At 40.8% G+C, this 23,603-nt stretch overlaps 1 long non-coding RNA gene across 1 annotated transcript; it reads right to left on the bottom strand.

Moving 5' to 3' along the window:
* Positions 1 to 9,117: 9,117 nt before the first annotated feature.
* LOC109271017 (uncharacterized) lies at positions 9,118 to 11,075 on the bottom strand. Its single transcript, XR_002081802.2, has 2 exons — positions 10,902 to 11,075; positions 9,118 to 9,302 (listed from the first exon to the last, which is right to left on the bottom strand). It is a non-coding gene; the product is annotated as an uncharacterized LOC109271017 (long non-coding RNA).
* Between the last annotated feature and the right edge of the window lie 12,528 nt (positions 11,076 to 23,603).

Here is a 23,603-nt window from a genome sequence, read left to right as displayed (position 1 = left end):
TAAAGTATGGTATAAACCCACAATCATATAGTATTCACCTCTTTTGAAAAGCTGTGAAAATATATTTACTAACATAGAAAAAGTATCTAATAATTTTCTAAGTGAAAAATATGGTTGTAAAATAGTGTACACAATATTAGATCATGTATCTTCTTTCCATCTATCTATGTATCTATATCAAGGAATATTAATCAAAATGCTAACAGTAGTTCTTTCTGGGTGTGGGAACTGTTTATCTGTCTTTTTGAAATTTCCACAATTAACTTTGTTTACATATGTAAAAAAATAGTTGTTTTAAGGGACATCTGTCAAGATGAAAGAAATTCCAATCAAAGTACAGGTTTGTAGATTCCAGCAAAGGATTCCAAGCGTATAAAATGTGGGGATAGCCACCTTCTTTACAAAGTTTACAAAACTCTCAGGAAGAAAACTAAGATATGTGTGAAAAGAGTTTTGAAACCCATAAATCTCTCTGTAGCATCAAAATGGATGATGGCAGAAATGTTATTTCCTATCAGTTGCCTGTTGAAAGAAAAATTGTTTCAGAACCACGAACAGTGAAGCTACTCAGTTACATTGAAAAACTCGGCCATACCAAAGCAAGTGAAGGAAGTTTTAACCAGGTTTTAAGTGCAGGTGTGTGTCATTTAATGCAGGAACTTATTTCATTAAAGTGGCTACCCAGAGTGATATGTCAATCCACTCAGTCACTAAAATAACCCCTCTCTTCATAAGCATCTGCTACTCCTACCTCTGGTGTGAATAGGTAATGGCTGGCAAGAAATCCTATTATGCAGGGCTCTCTGGGAGCCTCATAATAGAGAGGACAGGATGCTCACAAGGAATTTGTTCAACAGCAACAACTACCTTTACCTCCTCAATAAAATGTAGTTCATTGCTTCATGTGAACACAATGAATTCCATAGTACAATGCTGCCACTGGTGTTGTACAACACCACCCATGGAGGGGCCCCCAAGCACCTTGAAGGGAACAGCGACACACATTTGTCAGTTCTCAGACTCCAACTACAGCTCCAGATTAGCAAGGCGTCTGGTACCAGAGCTAAGAAAGGGTCTGCACATCTAAAGATGAGGGAGAGGTGATGGGCTCCCTTCAGAGATATTCTCTGACTTCCAAATTTCTCCTCACTTTTCCTGCTTCTACAAAGATCTGGACTTCACTTTTGAAGATGTTCATTCATTTCAAAGATGTTTAATGAGCACCTACTATGTGCCAGGCAGTGTTCTGGGCATGAGAGATACCAGCAGTGAAGAAGAAAGATAAGGTCCCTGCAATCAGAGAGTTTTACATCCTAGTGGGAGTTGACAGGTAGCACACAAATAACAAGATAATGATAAATGTTATAAATAAATGAAAAGAAGATCAGCAAATAGAGAATGGCTTGGAATGGAAGACAGTTTGGAGTTAGGTGATAAAGGAAGACTTCTCAAAGTAGACCTGAAAAAATGGGAAGGAGGCAGCCATGGAAAATTTCCAAGGGAAAAGCATTCCAGGCAGTAGGAATGGTGGATGTGAGGCTCTGAGTTGTGAATGAGTCCGGTGTGTTCAGGGAATCAGGTTAGTAACCTGACAGTAAGGAGACAGTGGGATGAGTTGGAACCAGGGAGGCTGGCAGAAGCCAGATCTTGTAGACCCTTGTAGGCCATGGTGTAGAGTTGAAGTGTATTCCAAATGCAATGGGAGGCCAATTGGGAGGTTTTAAGATGGGGAATGACACTTGTGTTTTTGAGCGAACATATTTCAGTGACTTAAATCCACAAACATCCTTGATGGGTGTTAGCATCTTGATTGGAATCTATTGATCATATTCCTTTTCCCATTCCCATTGCAGTCCAGGAGGGGTGAAAGTACTGGATGTCTGAGGTTCTGAATGCAGGGAGAAGTCTTTCAAAAGGCAAAAACACATGTGCACCTGAGACCAAACAAAATTGCCAAGGACAGACCTTGGAAACAGATCCTCCAGCATGGTGAGAGAGAGAGAGACAGCCTTGGAATCAAACAGTACTGAATTCCAAATCTGATCCCTCAGCCCTCCTACCTACTAACCTTGGGCAAACTCCGTCCTTAAAAGTTGGTTACAAAAGCACATAATATAGGTATCACTAAAGTGTTAGAAACTGAGTGTGTTCCCTCAAAATTTATATGTTGAAAGCCCCACCCCCAATGAGATAGTATAAGAATGGGACCATTGGGAGGTAATCAGAATTAGATGATGTCATGGGGTTGGAGCCCTCATAATGGGATTAGTGCCCTTAGAAGGGTCACCAGAGAGCTTGCTTGCTTCCCCTGTCTGTTGTCCACCATGTGAGAATACAGTGAGAAGTTAGCAGCCTGCAATCCAGAAGAGTGCTCTCACAAGAACCTGATGGTGCTGGCACCTGGATCTGGGACTCTCAGCCTCCATAACTATAAGAAATACATTCTCATTGTTTATAAGCCACCCAGTCTATGGTATTCTGTTATAGCAGCCTAAAGTGGTGAACACTTGGAGGTGTACTGGAATTTATCTTGATTATCCTTGTGAATTCCTGAATTGGCTACTGCACTAGAGGAGTGCTCTATGATTTAATTCAATATCATAACAACTGAGTGTTTACAATATGCCCAGAACTGTGTTAGGTGAGGGGGTTTCAAAATGAATGAGGCAGCAATAACAGCCACATGCTTCCATATACACTATTTTTCTCAGAAAGTGATGAAATTTTGGAAGCAGGCTTTGGCAAAGAAATCTTAAGCTAAAAATAACAGAGTGGATATTCCAAGCATTTTTAAATGTCTGTGTCACTCTCCACCAGTATGGAAGAGTATTGCTTTTTGGGATATCTTCTTGTTCTGAATTAATTAGCAAGGTGAGTTGGAATCCACATTTAATTCTTAGGGCATTTGGCAAGATGGCAGGAGTTCTGCAGTGTAAATTGTTTACAACTGATGCTAATGCCTGCTCATTTGATTTAATGTGTGGTGTGCTATTCAATTGCTCCTGGGGAGGTGGGAAGGGGGAGGATTTCTCCTAATAGTCAATCTTGTCCATAATTGCAATGTCTGCCTGCCAAATGAATTCACAAATATTAAAAAACAATTCTATGAAACAATGAATTGAGGAACCTGGAGAAAATTTGCCACAACATGAACAGGAATGTGGATGAAGAGGCAGAAGCTATATAGACTGCTAGAGAGAAGACGCCCTGCTGGAGTTGAGGGTCAAAAGTGAGGACCGAGTCCCAGGAAGGATTAGAGACAAAGGAAGTTATGTTAATTATAAAGAAAAAAATTGAAGGGAAGGAAGGAGGAGAGAGACTGTCCTTCTAACAAGAACTCTCCCACAGATTCTACCGGCCTTCCAGTGCCCCACCATAGCCATTCACATACTCAAAGCAAGGGAAATGCATTGTTGGGATGGAACATTCAGGGGCAAACACCACAATGATCGGATGTCTGACCAACTCCACATTTGCTACCTCAAGTAAACAATTGGCACCTAGGTCCATGAATTAAAAATCCCGAACATACTTTGGCCCCCACTCCCAACCACAGCCTTGTCCTCAGTGACTTCCACTGATCTAGAGTAAACAGACTCCCATCCTTCTAACTCAGCTAACTAGGACAAAAAACATGTCTGGCCATAGCCATCTTTCCTCCAAAAGTTGGAATTTTTCTTTAAAGTTTTTAAGTTATCCTTTAAAAGTTAGCTAATCATGCCATTTGCATCAACATGGATGGAACTGGAAGGCATTATGCTAAGTGAAATAAGTCAGTTAGAGAAAGACAGATATATATTTTCACTCATATGTGGATCTTGAGACACTTAACAGCAAACATGGGGGAAGGGAAGAGGAAAAAATAGATACCAACAGAGAGGGGAGGAAGGCAAACCATAAGAGACTCTTAAATACAGAGAACAAACTGAGGGTTGATGGAGCGGTGGGGGAGAGGGGAAAATGGGTGATGGGCATTGAGGTGGGCACTTGTTGGGATCAGCACTGGGTGTTGTATGTAAGTGATGAGTTGCGAGAATCTACCCCAAAACAAGGAGCACACTGTACACACTCTATGTTGGCCAATTTGACAATAAATTATATTAAATCAATCAGTAAATCAATAAAAAATTTAAAAGTAATAAAAATTAAAAAAATAAAAGTTAGCTAATAGAGGAGACCAAAATGTTAATGTTTTCTGTCTTCTCCTAGTTTACCACTAACTATTTTATTTTCAGACTTCTGTCTGACAAAACAAATATGACTTTAAATAAGTGACACCTTAACAATCATTACAAAAATATCAATCAGGACATGGGTGAGGAGGTGTGACTATTTGGCAGTGGTCTTGGGGCTACTAACAAAATTCCAAAAATGACAAAAGAATCTTCAAGAATCTGTGGAGGAGATCTTGGCATCTGTGTCCAAGGAAGTATCTTCCAATGTAGTGAAAATATGGGGATGGAACTCTAAGCCCAAGAACATTTGTCTTAGATCATTTCTCTGGAAAATAGACTCTGGAGATGGAGATTTACATGCTGAAAATGTATTTATTAGACAGTGTCTTAGGAATGAATACCTGTTAGGAGTGAAGGAAGGAGGAATGAGCAAGGAGAGAAGCTGAACTTTGTTGTGGATACCAAAAAAAGGCCTCAGCTGGCTCCATGTGGAGCTCTGGTGCTGGGAGGGCCCTTCAGCATTGTTCAGTCTCCAGGTAAGTGGGCTGGACCTCATTAACTAGTCAGTGGATGAGGGATACCTTCAGGAAGGGGCATGAACTTAGAGGAGGGCTTTCTTTGGCTGGGGACAATTCTCAGAGAGTGACTCAACTTAGAGCCAATGGCTGCCACACTTTCAACAGCTGAGGGAATGGCTTAGTCCTAAAGTGCAGATCTGGGCTGCAAGCCAGGGCATTTTTTATATCACTCAGGGCCAGTAGCATGCCTGGTTAGTCTGGGCTGGGAGTCTGCCCTCACAGATTGCCTTCAAACATTTGAAATTTCCATCCTGCCTTCTTTCCTTGGATGAGATTTTTTTCCAGACAGTAGTCTGATTACTGATCCAAACTACATCTCTTACACACATTTCTATTCTCACTTTCTCAAGTTTCTCTTGTGGAGAGAAAGGTTTCATGATCTAGTGCATGTTGGCTCTCTCCTTATCCTCATTCCTCCATTCTAACAGCACTCAAAGGGTTTCTGAAGTTCTTGGCATTACACTCAGTCTGGGGCTTGCAAAGATAAAGAGGACACCAGCCATCTCCATGAAGAGCCCACAGTGTGTTGAAGAAAGAGTGAAAAAAAGATTTCAGAACAATGTGGCAAGAGCAGTGATAAATGTCATGAACAAATTTTTTTAGAAGGAATGACCAACTTCTGCTCAGAGAAAGCTTTCCTCTGGAACAGATGTTGAATCTTGGTTTTGAAAAGTGAGTTGAGGTCTTCCAGATGGGGAGATGGAAGTGAAATGTGAAGCAGGGCATGTACAGAGGTATGAGTAGGGTCTAGAGTCATTTAGGTTAGGGTTTGGGACCTATAAAATTTAGCATGGCTTGGGCATAGGGTGTGGAGTGTCTGTTGTGTCAAGCTAATAAATTCAGATTTTATTCTGTAAGAAATATGAAACTAATGTAATGGAGGTTTTCAAGCAGAGAATGACAAAATTTGATTTTTTATTCTTAAAATATTTAGTGGAATTGTGAAGTAGGGATATGAATGAAGGGGAACTTGCAAAAGGAGATCAGAAAAGAGACTTGTCACATTTTTATTACTAGATACTCAAAATACAAAAAAAAAAAAATAGATAATGTAATGAATATCTTATCCATACCAGATTCAACAAACCTCAACTTTTTAAGATATTTGTTTCAGGTCTTCTAAAAAGAAAAAAGAAAAAACTCAGAGACCCTGTTGGAGCCTCACTTGTAGCTCTCCCCTCAATACGGCCCTCCTCTCTTACTCAGCACCCTCCAGGTGAATGGCCTGTGATAGGAGACTTGGAACAATTCAGGGTGAAAATATAAGGGGTAGTTTAAGACAATGGCAACTATATAGAAAATGAGAGAACGGATTCAAAAAGTGTCTATATTATACACCTGAAACTAATATAACACTGTATGTTAGCTATACTGGGAAGAAAATAAAATAACATATAAAAAATAAAATAAAATAAAATAAAATAAAATAAAATAAAATAATAAAATAAATAAAATTAAATTAAAAAATAAAATAAAATAAAATAAAATAAAATAAAATAAAATAAAATAAAATAAAATAGAAAAAAAAAACACAAAGAAGCCTCCTGACGTGGAACTGACAAAATTTGAGGTGGATAGAATAAATGAAGGAGAAGAGGGTTGTCTGGGTCCTTTCAGGCTCCTATAACAGAATACCACAGACTACATGGCTTATAAACAACAGAATTTATTTCTCACAGTCTGGAGGCTGGAAGCCCAAGATGGTTGTGCCACCAGATTTGGTGTTTGGTAACCGCCCACTTTCTGGTTCATAAACAAAGCGGTCTCACCTTGTCCTTGTCCTTGTCCTCACATGGTGGAAGGGACTAGGGATTTCTATGGGGTCTCTTTCATAAGGCCCTAATCCCATTCATGAGGGCTCTATGCTATATTTAAACACTTCCAAAGGCCCCATCTCCTAATACTGTCATCTGTGGGAGTTAGGGTTTTTAACATAGGAATTTGTGGTGTGGGGGTGGTAAAGGACACAAATACCTAGACCATGGCAAGGAAGAAAGGATAATTTCTAAGGTTTGGCTTGGATTACAATATAGCCTGTGATACCATTAATGAAACATGAAAATGAATGTGGCAAACCAGATTTGGAGAAAACAATGAAGAGTTCAGCTTGAGGTAGTTCTGGAACTCAAAAAAGAAGTCAGGGCTAGAAAAATGTTTCTGGTGTCCACACGGAAGTGATGTTCTAAACTTTGGTCACCTGTACCTTCTGTCTCCTTGTTTCAAATTTTTTCTTTATTGCAAACAGTATATAAATGTAGCCTCAGAGAGAATTGATTACCAGAACTGGAATTACAGAATTATAGGGAAAGGAACATTTGGCATCCGGGATTCGAACATACTTATGTGCAGGGATTCCTTTTGCAGCTCATTCTTGCCAGAATCAGCTATTACCATTTTGACAAACATTTACTAATCCGATAGGCAAAGAATGGCTCTCTTACTGTTGTTTAAATTTGCATGTCTTTGATTATACAGGAAGTTGCACATTTTTCCATATGTTTGTTTACTGCTTTGCATTTCTTATTTTGTGAATCATCTGTTCATGTCCTTTGCCCATTTATCTAGTTCAGTTTAAATGTTTTCATAATCAGTTTTAGGAGTTCTTTATATAACAAAGCTATTAACCCAATGTCATATGGCTTGCAAATATTTTTTCTCAGTGTGTTTGCCTTTTCATTTGACTTGTGGGTTTCATTTTTGCTTTACATACATATATTTTTTCATACTTATTCTTTTGTTTAAGATCTTTATGCACTCAACTTCTGAGCATGGTATGTAAGACCCTTTAGGGTTTGGTCCTTCTGCTTCTTCCCTGGAAATTCATCCCACAAAAAAATGCATGCTGTAAAAACAGACACATAGACCAATGGAATAGAATAGAAACCCCAGAACTAGACCCACAAACGTATGGCCAACTCATCTTTGACAAAGCAGGAAAGAACATCCAATGGAAAAAAGACAGTCTCTTTAACAAATGGTGCTGGGAGAACTGGACAGCAACATGCAGAAGGTTGAAACTAGACCACTTTCTCACACCATTCACAAAAATAAACTCGAAATGGATAAAGGACCTGAATGTGAGACAGGAAACCATCAAAACCTTAGAGGAGAAAGCAGGAAAAGACCTCTCTGACCTCAGCCGTAGCAATCTCTTACTCGGCACATCCCCAAAGGCAAGGGAATTAAAAGCAAAAGTGAATTACTGGGACCTTATGAAGATAAAAAGCTTCTGCACAGCAAAGGAAACAACCAACAAAACTAAAAGGCAACCAACGGAATGGGAAAAGATATTTGCAAATGACACATCGGACAAAGGGCTAGTATCCAAAATCTATAAAGAGCTCATCAAACTCCACACCCGAAAAACAAATAACCCAGTGAAGAAATGGGCAGAAAACATGAATAGACACTTCTCTAAAGAAGACATCCGGATGGCCAACAGGCACATGAAAAGATGTTCAACGTCGCTCCTTATCAGGGAAATACAAATCAAAACCACACTCAGATACCACCTCATGCCAGTCAGAGTGGCCAAAATGAAGAAATCAGGAGACTATAGATGCTGGAGAGGATGTGGAGAAACAGGAACCCTCTTGCACTGTTGGTGGGAATGCAAATTGGTGCAGCCGCTCTGGAAAGCAGTGTGGAGGTTCCTCAGAAAATTAAAAATAGACCTACCCTATGACCCAGCAATAGCACTGCTAGGAATTTATCCAAGGGATACAGGAGTACTGATGCATAGGGGCACCTGTACCCCAATGTTTATAGCGGTACTCTCAACAATAGCCAAATTATGGAAAGAGCCTAAATGTCCATCAACTGATGAATGGATAAAGAAATTGTGGTTTATATACACAATGGAATACTACGTGGCAATGAGAAAAAATGAAATATGGCCTTTTGTAGCAACATGGATGGAACTGGAGAGTGTGATGCTAAGTGAAATAAGCCATACAGAGAAAGACAGATACCATATGGTTTCACTCTTATGTGGATCCTGAGAAACATAACAGAAACCCATGGGGGAGGGGAAGGAAAAAAAAAAAAAAAAAAAAGAGGTTAGAGTGGGAGAGAGCCAAAGCATTAGAGACTGTTAAAAACTGAGAACAAACTGAGGGTTGATGGGGGGTGGGAGGGAGGGCAGGGTGGGTGATGGGTATTGAGGAGGGCACCTTTTGGGATGAGCACTGGGTGTTGTATGGAAACCAATTTGACAGTAAATTTCATATATTAAAAAATAAAAAAAAAAAAATAAAATAAAATAAAATAAAATAAAATAAAATAAAATAAAATAAATGTTAAAAAAAAAAATGCATGCTGTAGATGTCCTCAACTGCCTCCCGCTGTGTAAATGCAAAAAGCTCTCTCATACTTCTAGTCCGCAACACATATGCCCAGAACACATTTCCTGCCCCTCAACCAAGATAACTTCTAGTCCTTCAGAATCCAGCTCCATCATCACCTTTAAGGCAGCGTCATGAAGTGGTTGGTGCATGAATTCTGGAGTGAGAGGTTCTTAGTGGGATTCCCAGCTCTACAATTTCTTTACCTGTTAAGTGAGAATAATAGTGGTTACTCAAAATATTAAACATGGAGTTACTGTATAACCCAGAAATTCCATTCCTAAGCATAAATCCAAGAGAAATAAAAATATGCCTTCAAACAAAAACTTGTATACGAATGTTCATAGCAGCATTATTTACAATAGCCAAAATATGGAAACAACTCAGATGTCCATCAATTGATGAATGGGTAAACCAAAATGTGGTATATCAACAAGATGGAATATTATTCAGGCACAGAAAGGGCTAAAATTACAGACATGCTACAACATGGGTGACCCTGGAAAACTTTATGTTAAGTGAAAGAAGTCAGACATTGAGAGCCACATATTGTATGATTGCATTTATATGAAATGTCCAGAATAGGCAAATTCATAGAGAAAGAAAGCAGAGATTACTGGTTTTTAGGAGGAATGGAGAGTGACAGGATTTCTTTTGGGGTGGTAAGAACATTTCGAATTAGATAGGGTGATGGTTGCACAACATTGTGAATGTACTAGAAGCTACTATATACCTTACTTAAAAATGCTTAAAATAGTGAATTTCATGTTATATAAAATTTACCTCCATGAAAAAAGAGTGCCTATTCCATAGTGAGATCATGTGACTGAAGGAAATTGAGTGTGTATGGAGCACATGGTATGGTTGGTCTGCTGTGCCAAGCTAACAGGGCACTTGGTATAGGAAATGGCACAGAGTGAGTGCCATCTCACTAAAAAGGGGACACACCTCTTGAAGCACTATTTACTCTCCTATAACCCAGCACCTATATGCATAGTAGCCTTTGCTTTATTTGTCTGGGGACTCCTTATGAGAAGGACTGGGTTGTGGTCAGCTATATGTCCCTGGTGCCCAACATGGGGTCTGGAGTATACATTTATTATTAGATAAGCTTAGAGAGTAACTGGGAATGAATCTGGATCTAAACCCCAGGAATATAGATGTCTGGTGACTATGAGTCTGAAGGGCCATCTGGAATCCCAGAATTGAGACAGATCAAAGATATCACTTTGTAATTCCAACTTTTATTACAGGAAGAAACCAAGACCTGAAAGGTTGTATAATATACTCACTCAGGTCACATGGGAGATGGAAAGGGAGGACTCCTTTCTGAGCACCACCCCCTTACACACACATACTCTCAGCCCCTATAGGACTATGATTACTATAGTGGATTAAATTGTGTCTCTGAAAAATTCATATGTTGAAGCCCTAATCCTTAATGGGACTATATTTGGAGAGAAAGCCTTTAAAGAGGTCATTAAAGTTAAATGGGATCATAGGTGAAGCCCTAATTCAATATAATTTGTGTCTTTATAAGAAAAGGAAGAGATACAAGAATGTGTGTTCACAGAGAAAAGGCCAAGTAAGGACACAGTGAGAAGGTGCCATTTGCAAGCCAAGGAGAGAGGCCTCAGGAGACATCCACCTGCTAACACTCAGGTCTTGGACCTACAGCATCCAGGATTGTGAGAAATAAATGTTTGTTGGATAAGTCACCCAGTCTGTGGCATTTGTTATGGCAGCACAAGCAGATTAATATGGTCACCAAGAGGCTGTTGGATGCCTGCTCAGAAGTGTCTTACCCCAAGAAGAAGCCCCAAATGTTGAATCAAGGTGAAGGCAAATGCAAAGGGAGTGGAGTCTCCAGATGTTCCTATTCTCTTCCTTTCCTCTCACCTCCTGTCTTAGCCCACATCTGTGGCCTCTCTGACTACAGGAACATTTCTCTGGCATTGCTTAATGAAAGGAGAGCTGGCTCTGTGAAGAGCCAGGAAGGAGTAAGGTGGGACATATCTGAAGGCCAAAACCAACGTCCTGGCTTGTAATTCAGAGCAGCTTCCTCCTCCCACCCCTAGGGTGACCTTCTCCCTGTGAGTGGTTAATTAATCCCATGAATGGTTTAAGATACAGGCACTAAATTAAACAGATCATTTTCTATTGCAAATTCTCCTACTGTCTTAGTTACTTTTTATGCCTGAAATTAGTTTATTTTTAGTTAACACATTTTTAAAAAAAAAAACAGAATTAAATGCAAATCCTTAACAGAGCTTGTCTGACTCCTGTAATGCTTAACTACATAAAATTTTCAATGTATTATTTATACCAGATATGCTGCAGCTGAATTTTACATGTAAATGTTCAGAATTCCAAGTTCCTTAACTGGAAAAAAAAAAAAAAAGAAGAAGAAGAAGAAGAAGAAGAACATTTTCACTGCCACTTGCTTTCTCTCATCTTTTATTAAAGAGTCTGTTAACACTTTAAAATGTGGCCCTTATACACACCAGAGACTCCAAACCAAGTTAACATCTTGCTTTAATTCACAAAAGAATGAAAATTCAACATCTTAAAAATGTTCAACCTGTATGTAAATGCTCTAAGTGGAGAAAAATCAGCAAGAAATGTCCTGGGTCCTGAATAAGTACTCTCCTTACATTTAGGAAGACAAGAAAAGCTTGGCTTCTTCTAATAGCATCTATAATCTGTGAATTTGTACACTTAAAGTCAATTATTTAAGTCCTAAGTATGTGGTGAGACTCAATGAGAAATCAAACAGATAGACTGAGGCTCAAAATCTTCAGGCCAATTATAATCATGGAAGCAGTGATGCCAATGAGAGGCTAACCTGCCTCATAAAGAAGAACCAGGATGTGGGGAACAGCACCCACCATGCTGCAAGGAGAGGCAGAGCCAAGTTTCAGCAGTCAGTGAGCAGGGCTGGGTTGTGGGGGAGGAAGTCAAGAAATACCTCCCATCCCTATCCCCCACACTGAGAGAGAGAGAGAGAGAGAGAGAGAGAGAGAGAGAGAGAGAGAATGAAAGCCACACAGTTTCTGGAGAATGGGCTTGCTTGGGGTAGAGAATGGCTCTCCTAGCAGTTCTTCTGATCAGGAGAAGGAAGACTCAATTCTAGGTCACCTTTTTGCTCCAGCCATGTGATCCTGTTGTGTCCACATGATCTCAACAACCATATGAGTCTGTCTTTAGTCAAAGTGGTGATTGTTTGATGTTCCTTGAAATTCTGAGTTCTAGGAGTCTATGAGTTTGCATTAGGACCCTACAGCACTACAATAGGAGGATGCCAGGGAGATTCCTCTCTCTCCCTCTGACAGGTGATGGTATCCCCACAGGCCCCAGGAGTGACAGTCCTCAGAGGCAGTTTCTTCCCCAGCATGTGAAGACAAGAAGGACTTCTGAGTAGGCTGCATCCCTGGAGAGAACCGTCACTGTGCTGTCAGCTACTCAGACAGCATTTCCTGGAGGAGGTGGGTTGCAGGAGCAGGCAGCTAAAGAACTTTCAGTAAGAGTGAATGAAAAAGCCAAGAAGTCACAGAGAAGCCTGATGCAAAAGGGATGGGACTTTCTCCATAGAGGTAGAGAGGCTAAGAGATCAGACACACGCTGTAGGGAGCAGCTCCTGAGGTCAGCATGCTCTACAACCAGTGCAGGGCACAGAGGCACACGGATTCACATGGGGAGGTGTGTGTGTGTGTGTGTGTGTGTGTGTGTGTGTGTGGCCAGGCTGAGTGCACTCAATGCAAAAGTGGTCAATTGTTCCCAAAGGGCGAAGACTTGAACATTTTACTCCCAAGAGTCACAGGAAGGAAGCCCAAAGGGCTAGAAAGGGACCTTCCTGAATCATCAAAGTTCATGAGCCTGGAGAAATGAAAAAAACCCTATAATTACAAATACTAATCTAATAATAATAACAATCATTTAATAGCTCATGTTGAAGCACTTATATATGAAGAAATATACAAAGCACATTAGGTTTGTTTTGTCATTTGACCATCACAAAATTACTAAGATATAGATAATATTATACCGTATTTTAGATGACAACCTGGGGACATGGATGATTCAGTAATATGCCCATGACAACACAGTCAGGAAATTCCCAGACTGAGGTTTGATATCACAGAATCAAAGAGAATTTGAGTTTTAATCCTTATAAAAATTCTTTAAGCTTATTGTCATTGTTACCTCCTGCTGAGTTCCTCCTATACTTGCATAATAATACAAGTAAGTGGGTGTCTGTCTTAAGAAACAAGAAGGTGGGAGCTAGGGAGGTGTTGCCTTCAGGCAGCCAATTTTGGGTAAAGAAGTATTCCCTTCATGGGGGGTAAGGAAAGCACTGGGCAGAGACTCAGGGGCAGGATAAATGGTTACACTATCCATAAACTGTGTTCACAGCCCCCTTTCCTCAGATTAAGACTTCATTAAAATGGTAGAAACTGTTTACTACTGGGCTGCTATAGCATACGAAGTCCAGAAATTTGGGGGTTGGATCAGTCCTGGTCTGTTTGGAGCTGAATGTTTGTGTCTTCCCAAAATTCATATGGTAAAGCCCTAACTACCCCTGTACCATGGGGTGGTATTAGGAGGTGGGGTCTTTGGAGATAATTAGGTTTAGATTAGGTCACAAGAATGGAGCCCTCAGGATGGGATTAGCACCCTTAGAAGAAGAGAAAGAGACAAGAGACCTCTCTCTCCACGTGCTGGCAGAGAAGAGATCATGTGAACACACAGCAAGTACACAGTCATCTGCAAGCCAGGAGAAGAGCTCTCACCAAGAACTGAATCATCCAGCGCCTTGACCTTGGACTTCCCAGCCTCCAGAACTGTGAGAAATAAATGTGTGTTGTTTAAACCACCCTGTCTGTGGTATTTTGTTATGGCAGCCCAAGCTGACTAAGACAGGGTTCTTGGCTGTGAGCAACAAAAACAGAGAATCTGTTGAGGATTCCAGGACAGTTGTAGAATCTGTGCAACAGTGAACTTGGTAAAGCAGGAAACAAGAGGGTGTCACAATGCCAGGAGATGGGCATCAGGAAGCACAGCACCTTCTCACATCTGAAGAACCTACACAGGACAACAGTCACCCTCTCTGTGTGTTCTCTGCTCTGAGTCTGACTCCCAAGAAGTCATGTTCCATTGGCCAGTCCCCAGAAAACTAGGGTGGGGAGAGAAAGGCTCTGTCCTCAGTTTCTGCAATGGACACAGGACCTGAAACAGGCCTGTCCCTAAGGCAGCAAAATCCTGGGAAAGAGGAAACTTCCCGAGGAACCTGGGTGCTATTGGACAGGGAGATGAATTCTGGGAGGGCAGAAGTAAGAACACACAACTCAGATGTGAGATGTGAATGAACCTGAGCTGGGAGAGTCTGCTGCAAAGGCGAGCACCATCCTCCCTTGTCCACCCATCAGGGATGTAACCCCGCCCACTTCCAGATGCTGGAGCCTCTGAGTCCACAGGAAATCCCACCATCCAGGGGTATGGTTGTCTGTCCAGAGAGAAGAAGCCTGGAAGTAATGGAAGTGAAAACCAGGGAGATTCTAATCCAAAGGAAGCAGTAGGCAGGTCAGAAGGAACCCCAAGGAAGGTTCACCAAGATGGAGTGAATAAACCTACTCCAGGGAAACAAGGAGGTAAAAAGAAATCACTAAATTACACATTAAAATAAGACTTTTTAGCAGCATCTGGCAGGGTGCCAGGAACCCAAAGGCATCAACAGAGAGAAGCAAGCAGCACTCACCTGCCTCCTGAGGAGCCTCAGGAAGAGACAATCCCATCTTTCTCTATCTGTATACCTTTCTATCCCTGCCTGTAGAAGCCACTAATGCTTTTCTAAAGCCCATTACATTTCTGTTTTCACTTCCACTTGCCCTCCCTTTGCATTATTTTTTTCTCTTTCTCTCCCCAAGGCTATTGAATTTAGAAAACAGGGTGGGAAGGTTGTAGGCAGAGACTGAAAATAACTGAAGGTGGATAGGGACAGAGGACGTGGACAATGGGTATGATAAGTGAGCTTGCTGCAAGAGTTTGGAGACCTGGCCTCTCTTCCCAGTGATGGCCCTGACCCACCTCCCACCCTAGGCACTAGGCTGCATAAAGACTTCTGTTTCCTGCAAAACAGAAAAAGGTGTCCCTTCTCCCAGGTAGATGCAGCCTATGGACAGCCTGACTATCTAGTATAGATGATATTTCAGCTCTATTTACCTCTCTGCTCTGTTCCTTATACAGTGAAAAATCTGCAAAATTGGATGCGGCAACTCTGTTTAGTCAAGTTATTAACTTATGTGCCTCTATTTCCCCATCTATAAAAAGGGAATAATACCAGCCACCCCACTTGAATTGTAGATATGCATTCTTTTACCTTTTTTATGTTTGAAATATAATATACAAACAGAAAAGCAGATGAAATAAATGTACAATGACTGAGGGTTATTTCAGGGGAAAATGAAATAATGCCAGGGAAGAGATCTGGAGAGTTAAAAGTGCTAATTTAACTTTTATTGAGTCAGAGCCAAGGATTTTCACACTTTCAGAGTGAGAGTCTAGATTGAGTGTCTGCTTCCCATTCTTACTCAGTCCCTTCTGGGCTCTCCTAGGGGACTCCTGTCTCTCCTGAGTTAGGCCACAGTGGGGGCTCAGGGCTGAGGCAGTCAAGAGGGGTTGTCAAGAAGAATGATTAGCAGTAGTGGGGAACTCACCCCTTCCTCCTCCCAGCCTCAGTTGCTATTCTGTGGTGCTGGGTTTGTGGGCAGATGTTGCAGGAGTTGGCTGGCATAGCCTCCCTCCTCCTTTTCCTCCTCCCTACACAACCAAGTATGACTCACCATGGGGTGGGGAGCCTGAGTCACTCACCCACTCACACACCCAGCAACTCTCAACATCCCAGATAAGAACTTACAGGACAGAGTCAGATTGGCCTAACCCACTGCCTCTGAGCTGTGTGACCTGGGGGAGGTCACCTTACCTCTCTGAGCCTCCATGTCCACATCCACATGTCCTCCATGTCCACAGGAATAATAAGTCCTATTTCATAAGCTTATGACTGTTTTACATGAGATAAGCACTAGTCAGAAGCCAGCTATCATTATGATTGTGCAGAATTAGAATTCAGATCTCTTGGCAAACAGGCTTGCTGCTCTTCCTGACTCCATGTTGCTCATTATCCACCCTCAGTGGAAGGTGTGGGGTACTTCCAATAAAAGCTATCTCTCCACCTTGCCCCTGGGAAGGAGCCACCAACAGAACTTCTTCTAGTCACCATGGCAATTTTTAATGAAAATAATCAACAGCTTGTAGGGGTAAGCAGCCATATGCTGATTCTGGCCTCTTTGAAAAACTCTCTTCTCCTTCTGACACCGAATGTGGTTGGAAAGAGGCTTTGCCCTTAGGAAATGTCTTTTTTCTTTACAGGAACAGGAAACAGCTCAATAGCAATATGTTCAGTGTTCATCCAGTATCTGGCAGAAGTCAATCCTTTCCTGGGTCTCTGGGAAGGAGTACCAGGACCTTCGACCCAACTCTCCTCATGCTTGCTCCGCATGGGCTGTGACAGCACAACAGCCACATTGGGTAGTTATCTGTGAACTATAGTTGAGTGCACTCCACCTCAGAGAAGCAGAAGATTGTCAAGAATCTCCCATCTCTAGGCCATCAAGTGGCCTTCAATATCATTTAAATGAAGGGCTTCATGCACTTCTGGGAGGACTCATCCATGGATGGATCCAGAGTGTTTGCTCAGTACCCTGAAATTATATGCAATATTTTATCTATGTGTGATATGTGAGTCATTTTAGGAAGAGAGTAGAAAGTTTTCACTGATTCTCATCATACATGGAGCATCATACACTCTAGCTCCATCCATATCATTGCGAGGCTCCACATCCCCCAAAATCTCAAGAATAAATGACCAAGAATCAGGAGTCAAGAGCACATACCAATAAGGACCACAAAGACAGTCTAAATGTATCAAACAGGTTAGGTGGAGATATGAAAGGGATACAGTGATCTGGAAGGCACATTCACATTTCAAAACATACATAGTAAAAGCAATTTTTTCTTCTAAAATTTTGTTTAAATTCTAGTTAGTTAACAAACAGTGCAATACTGGTTTCAGAAGTAGAATTCAGTGATTCATCACTTACATACAACACCCAGTGCTCATCACAATAAGTTCCCTCCTTAATGCCCATCACCCATCTAGCCCTTCCCCCACCTACCTCCCTTCATCAACCCTGTTTATTCTCTATCATTATGGTTTGTTTCCCTCCCTGTTCCCCACCCTTCCCATATGTTCATCTGTGTTGTTTCTTAAATTCCACATATGAGTGAAATCATGTGATATTTGTCTTTCTCTGACTGACTTACTTTGTTTAGCATCATACACTCTACCTGCATCCATATCATTGCAAATGGCAAGATTTCATTTTTTTGATGGCTGAGTAATATTTCATTATGTTTATATACCACATCTTATTTATCCATTCATTAGTCAATGGACATTTGGGGTCTTTCTATAGTTTGGTTATTGTTGGTAATGTCTCTATAAACATTGGGGTGCATGTATCTCTTCAAATCTATATTTTTGTATCCTTTGAGTAAATACTTAATAGTGCAATTGCTGGATCATAGAGTAGTTCTATTTTTAACGTTTGAGGAAAATCCATACTGTTTTCCAGAGTGGCTGTGCCAGTTTGCACTCCCACCAAGAGTGCAAAAGTGTTCCCCCTTTCTTTGCATCCTCACCAACATTTGTTGTTTCTTGAGTTGTTAATTTTAACCATTCTGACAAGTGTGAGGCAGCAACTCATCATGGTTTTGATTCGTATTTCCCTAATGATGAGTGATGTTGAGCATCTTTTCCTGTGTTCATTAGTCATCTGGATCTCTTCTTTGGAAAAATACCTATTTATGTCTTCTGAACATTTCTTTACTGGATTATTTGTTTTTTCGGTGTTGAGTTTGATATGTTCTTTATAGATTTTGGATACTAACCCTTTATCAGATATGTCATTTGCAAATATCTTTTCCCATTCCATAGGCTGCCTTTTAGTTTTGTTGATTGTTTCCTTTGCTATGCAGAAGTTTTTTTATCTTGATGAGGCCCCAATAGTTCATTTTTCCTTTTGTTTCCCTTGCCTCCTGAGACATGTCTAGTAAGAAGTTGCGGCAGCCATGGTCAAAGAGGTTTGTGCCTGTTTTCTCCTCTAGGATTTTGATGGTTTCCCATCTCATATTTAGGTCTTTCATCCATTTTGAATTTATTTTTGTGGATGGTGTAAGAAAGTGGTCCAGTTTCATTCTTTTGCACGTCACTGTCCAGTTTTCCCAACACCATTTGTTGAAGAAACTGTCTTTTTTTTTTCTATTGGACATTTTTATCTGCTTTGTCAAATATCAGCTGACCATAGAGTTGTAGGTCCACTTCTGGTTTTTCTATTCTGCTCCATCATTCAATGTGTCTGTTTTTGTGCCAGTACCATACTGTCTTGATGACTACAGCTTTGTAATATAACTTGAAGTCTGAAATCATGAGGCCTCCTGCTTTGCTTTGTTTTTCAGGATTTCTTTGGCTATTTGGGGTCTTTTGTGGTTCCATACAAATTTTAGGATTGTTTGTTCTAGCTCTGTGAAAAATGCTGTTGGTATTTTGATAGGGATTGCATTAAATGTGTAGATTGCTTTGGATAGTATAGATATTTTACAATGTTTAGCAGCACTTTTTAGGACAAACAGAATATCTGGAACCAGATCTGGTCCATTGGCCCAGTGTGCAGACTCCACCAATCAATAAGAGAAAATACTTATCTAAAGTCTCAGAGCCATCTGGGGCCACACCACACCTGGACCCTCCCACACCCAGGTGGGGGTCTTTCTACAACACTTTTTGTCCACAACACTGCTCTTGTGTACTTAGAAGTGGAACAACAAAAGATTGGGCTTCGATATACCCTGTCACCAGAATAGAAGTAGGAATTAGGATGCCCAAGGAAGCCTGTCATCAAAAATGAACGTGCAGCTAGTTTTTGAAGGAAGGAGAAAAAATTATGTTTGACCAAGAAAATATAACTGAAACAGAGACCTGCAAGGCATTAAGAGTAAAAGTAAAAAGGGCCATCCAAAGCTTTTACTGAAACCTGTTATTGCCTAATTAACACAGAATGTTTTTAAGGGGACAGAGGCTTTTCAGGACAATAGTGCTCTCATGGGCATTGGATAGAAAGTTTTGAGGCAAATTTGTTTTTGAAATGGTTCCACCCAAAGATGCCAATGCCTGACTCACACCCTGTGCCAGACAGCAGCCCAGCCAGAGTGTTAGTCTCTATGGTCTGAGTCAGGAAAATAAAGGTGGATTTTATCCATCTCACCAGCTGTTTACATCCTGAAGAGAATGAGAGGCCAGTTAAATCCTTCCACAGGGAAATATGGCATTTCCAGGACCTTCCAGGTGACTGGATTGGCTTGGGACAGAGGGAGGGGTGGCCAAGGAGCATGGAGTGGACAGCTGAGGGGTGTCATTGAAAAGATAACATTCATCTTAGCCCAGCCTGCAGGCAAAGGCAGGGATAGTGTACCTGATTCATGACTGCAAGGAGTAGATCACAGAACACTACAAGTATGGGGAAGCCTGCACCCTTCCCTGCAGAAGTGGTAGTGCAGGGGAATAACATGAAGATATTAATGCAGCTGCCCCATCAAACTACCCTGACCAAGCAGGAGTAAGTGATTGTGGGATCTATGCCATTTATGACTACTCCTTACACAACGCTCACAAGTAATGTTCTCCTCTCCTGTCTTCTGTCTTTCTAGACTGAATTTTCTCCTTTGCCCCTCCATGTCTCCTCTCCACACTGTGCTCTGTGCTGGGAGCCTGACCTGTGTCAGCCACATCAAGAGGCTTCCCTCTCAGCTGATGGGAGGCCCCAACAAATCAGTGACAGTGGGAAGGGAGGTCAAGGTGTTTACTCTCCCTCTCTGCAGGTCACCATACCTGGTTGCCAATTTAGTAGCATAATATTTATGAAAAAAGCTAGATATACACATATGTAAAAATGCATAGGAAATTATTTGGAAGGGTTAAAAACACTGGTTAACTATGAAGAAGTTGGTAAGATTTGGTTGAAATAGGAGGCGAAGATAAACTTTTCTTCTTTAAGTATTCATGTTTGAAAATTTTTGATTAGCAGATATTTGAGATTTTTTTTGGTAACTCAAGAATTAAGTAATTTAATTGAACATTTGTTGCATTTTGTAATACCAAGGATCAACTCTCTTTCCAACAGCCCACAACTGCCTTTGGGGGCACTGTGGTTTGGCTCAAGCATTCCCACTGCATAAGACATACCTTTCTATACTGCAGAGGTTGGAGAGATCAAATCTCTCCTCACAGTCTGGGGTTCTAGACATGGCTTAGGTTCCATCAGTTAGATACATTCATTTGAGACCCATTCAGAACAGTGTTTATGTGGACATGGAGTTTAAAGGAACAGGGTGTTCATTTTTTTGGCATGGATTACTGCTGAGGAAGCTATAGCTTTGGTGGTAGCTTCCTGATTGGGCAGGGGCAGCAATTCCTTGGTTGGTCAGTGCTATAGTTTAGTTTTCTGATTTATTGCTGGAATATCAGCCTAGGCTTTTGTATTATTGTCTTAGGGCTCTCCAGAGAGGAGATCTCTTGAGAGATAGAGAGAGACAGACAGAGAGACAAAGAGAAACAGAGAGAAAGAGGAAAGGAGAGAGAGAGAAAGAAAGAGAGATTTTTAATAAAGAATTGGTTACGTGATTATAAAGACTGGCAATTTCCAAGATTTGCAGGCTAAGTTGTAAACTGGAAACCCAGGAGAGATGATAGTTTAGTTCAGTCCGAATCAAGAAGCTTGAGAACAAGGAGAGCTGATCATGTGGTTCTTAAGGCAAGCAGAATTAAGACCCAGGAGCAGCCAATGTTTTACTTTGAGCCCAAACCCAGGAAAAAGCCAATATTCCAGCTTGAAAGCAATCAGGCAGGGAGCACTCTCTTTTACTTGGGGTCAGGGGTGCTGGCTTTTTGTTCTATTTGGGCTTTCAACTGATTGGATGAGGCCTACTCAGATTAGGGAGGGCAACCTGCTTTACTCAGTCTACCAGTTTAGATGTTAATCTCATCCAGAAGCACCCTCATGGCCCAGTAAAGTTAACACATAAAGTTAACAATCACAGTTCTGCTCATTAAGCCCTATAAATTATTCTGTGATATACCTATAGCTCTTAATCAATGTGTTTTCCTTAAACTAGCTTTGTGAGACTAAGAATTCCAACCATTAGAGTAAACCACAAGAGTGATTGCTTCAAGATCAAAAAAGTCCTCAAGGGGATGAAAATATGGAAGTATCTAAGTGATGTGATTGGGTTTGAAGACAGAAAATATCTAGTGACCTAGTGGTCCTTGGCTCCAAAGGTAAAAGTTATGAAGCCACTTGAAATCAAGAGTCTATTGACATCAGAACTTAGGTGGACAGAATGGCTGATGGGATATATCATCATGTACTCACAAAGAATGTAAGATATCTCTCACTGTATTAAAAACTTAAAGGGAAAAATTATAGGCTCTGAGCTATATACTTTTGGCTCAAAGCATGATAAGAGAGTTTTTATAACTACTACAAAAAAATCATTTTTTTATATATCCATAGGGTAGATATAAGCAAAAATGAGAAGCAAAGTCTGACCCTATGGGCTGCCAAATTCATACACTTTTCTAACCCTTATGTGAGTGCTAAGACATTGAATGGGGGGAAATGGCACCTTGAGAACTGGATTGGTAATATTTGGGAGGAGTTAGCTGTCTTTGAATATTATCATCCCTGAAACCCCACTGATATCCCTTTTGCAGTAGATTCCATCTGAAGGTTGTGTTGCTTCAATTGAAGAGCCCATAATGACCTCACCTGAGGTGGTTACATTAGAAGGAGATCTTAATTCTCTTTAAATCCCACACCCAGCACTTCCCATTGTGTTTAGGCTGAACCTTAGACCTATTGGATCAAACTCAAAGTCAAACCCAGGTAAAGTCCAAAACACTAAAAATGAAGGCAGGATTTGCAAATTTATGAGCAAAAACTTGGGGGAAATGTAGGAAATAGATTCTGAAGGTGCTAAGCACAGAAGGCAGAAGAAGTTTCAGTTCAGGCTATATCTATCAATGTGAATGTTCTTACCAGAGACTCTGGATTCAGTGTGTTAGCTAGAGCTAATTGTGGTTGTTAAGTGTTTGCTTACTTGGTTGGGTAAAATTGGACTAATTGGTGACTGCACTGAATGTAGTATAAATGCCAGAAATTTCTTGGTATAATATAGTAGAAGAAATTCACAGACATGAGGATGGGAGTGTTGCTAGAGATTTATCATGTGTGACCAGCTCACACAATATTTTAGAATATTTTTTGAGGCGGCCCAGAGGAACCATCCTTCACTAAGCATTGAGAAATACATTACAGTTCCACACACCCAGACTTTGAATCAAGCTCATCTCCTCTTTCTCTATCGCACACCTAATCCATCAGGAAACCATGTTGGATTTGCCTTCAAAATACATCCATAATCCAAACATGTCTCATCATGGCCACTTTCTGTGTCTTTCCTGGATTACTATACTAGGTTCCTGATTGGTCTTCCTGCTTTTTCCACTGTTGGTACCCTTCATATTGTCCTCCAACAGCTAACGTCAAACCATTCTGAATCTTTTCCCCACAATAACCAACTCTCCAATTTTCCAACACCATTCAGTGTCCTATAATTCTATTCAACTCTGACACTAACCACCCAGAGTTATCACAGACCCCACAAGTTAAGTGCTCAGTCTGACCAGACTGCCTGCACTTCGGAAGCCATGTACAAACAGGATCCCTAGCCTACCCACATTTCTGCCCAGCAAACTACAAATTCAAGGGCTCCCATAACCTAGCCACCCTTCTCAAGTTTGACAATTGGAATTAGAATCAGAATTATACATAAAACTTAGGACAGCACGGTACTTACTATTATAATTTTATTGTAAAGGATACAACTCAGGAGCAGCCACACAGAAGAGATGCACAGAGCAAGGTATGAGGGTGGGGGTATAGCACAGACATTCCATGCTCTCTCCAGGCACTCTATCTTCTTAGCATATCAGTGTGATCACCAACCTGGATGCTCCTCTAGCTTAGAATTTTAATGTAGGCTTCATTATGTAAGCATTATTGATTAAGTCATTGGCCATTGGTGAATGAACTTAATCTCCAGTCCCACTCCTTCCCCAGAGGTGGGGGACAGTGGTGAAGTGAGATTGGAAGTTTTTATCCACTCTCATAGTCTCTGTCTTTTAATTGTATATTTAGACTTTCACATTTAGAGTAATTGTTTATATCATTTATTTCCACTATATTTATAACTTTTCTATTTGTTACCCTTGCTCTTTTTTTTCTTTTTCTGTCTTCCACTTATTTTTTCCTTTTGTGGTTTTAATTGAACATTTT

The sequence above is a fragment of the Panthera pardus genome, unplaced genomic scaffold (assembly GCF_024362965.1).
Source record: "Panthera pardus isolate Hobbes unplaced genomic scaffold, ASM2436296v1 HiC_scaffold_18, whole genome shotgun sequence".
NCBI lineage: Eukaryota > Metazoa > Chordata > Mammalia > Carnivora > Felidae > Panthera > Panthera pardus.
This window is presented reverse-complemented; position numbering and strand designations above follow the sequence as displayed.